Raw genomic sequence first — 1,139 nt, 5'->3', positions numbered from 1 at the left:
GAAACTCCAGGATGCAGCGGGGAATGCAGTTGGGCGCAGTGTTTGCGTCGCTACGGTCACCCGCCTGAAACCCTCCTTCTAGGGTATCGGGAGCGGAGAGGGGAAGGTAGCGGAATATGGCGGCGGCGGTGCCCGAAGGTAACCAACGAGCCCGTGGGCGGAAGATGTTGAAGGCACACATTAACGAGGCCTTGGAAAGCAGATGGGAATTGCGTTCCACTCCTCAGTAGAATTCCGATATCGAGGATTTCCGGGAATTAGGGGAAGGGCTTTAGAGATAATAATCTTCCTATTGAGGCCTTTAATGTCCAATGCGGAGCAAACCACCGCGGGAAACAGTGGTGTCATTATTTGAAAATCATTCTCCTACTTGGTGATCCTAATATCAGAGTAATTGGTATTTACTGTCATTCTGTGTCAGTTTATCTGCGTCAAACTTTCTTACGCGTATGCGCTCGGCCGTTTTTGGCGCGAATCGTAAGAGGAAAAATATACAGGTATACCTGTAAAAGAAATGGAGTAATTCGCAAATTTCTTTAGTTAACGAAAAAATAAAAGGAAAATATCATCAAATAAATGAAATATTTCTAAATTCATAAAGATTCATTAAATAGCATTTGTGACGTAATTTAGTGAAGTTACAACTATTGAATGTAGTTCATAATCAGTTATCATTTATTGATGTGAGCCCGGGTAGCTCAGTCGGTAGAGCATTAGGCTTTTAACCTAAGGGTCCAGGGTTCAAGTCCCTGCTCGGGCGTATAATTTTTTCGGTCATATATAAAAAGCATAGAAGCAGTGATAGGTGCGGTTACCAATGTTATGTTTCGGTTATCAATGTCAATTGTATATAACGCCCGAAATATTCATTAAATTTCGCAAATTACTAATTTTCTCTCGTTTTCATTACATGCATCACTCTCTTTGACTGTCTAATGACTCATTATTTCTCGTCTTGGTCTGGACAAATAACTTAAATTAATGCCTAATCTGACCTCCTCTGTATCATCGAGAAAATCGAATGATTTAACTTTTGAATGTTTCCTGTTTTCCGTGAAGTTAACACCATAATTCGAATTGAGAAAAATTTAAAAATAAACCAGTCGAACTCAGCTTTTCCGCATTGCACGAGTTCGTTG

The 1,139-nt window shown here is 40.6% G+C and overlaps 1 non-coding gene across 1 annotated transcript; it reads left to right on the top strand.

The window, feature by feature from the left end:
- Nucleotides 1-687: 687 nt before the first annotated feature.
- Nucleotides 688-760, top strand: TRNAK-UUU (transfer RNA lysine (anticodon UUU)). Its single transcript has one exon. It is a non-coding gene; the product is annotated as a tRNA-Lys (tRNA).
- The last annotated feature ends 379 nt before the right edge of the window (nt 761-1,139 follow it).

This window comes from Hetaerina americana, unplaced genomic scaffold (genome assembly GCF_022747635.1).
Source record: "Hetaerina americana unplaced genomic scaffold, ioHetAmer1.1.p SCAF_9, whole genome shotgun sequence".
Taxonomy (NCBI): Eukaryota; Metazoa; Arthropoda; class Insecta; order Odonata; family Calopterygidae; genus Hetaerina; species Hetaerina americana.
The sequence above is the reverse complement of the archived record's forward strand: the minus strand, read 5'-3'. Positions and strand labels throughout refer to the sequence as shown.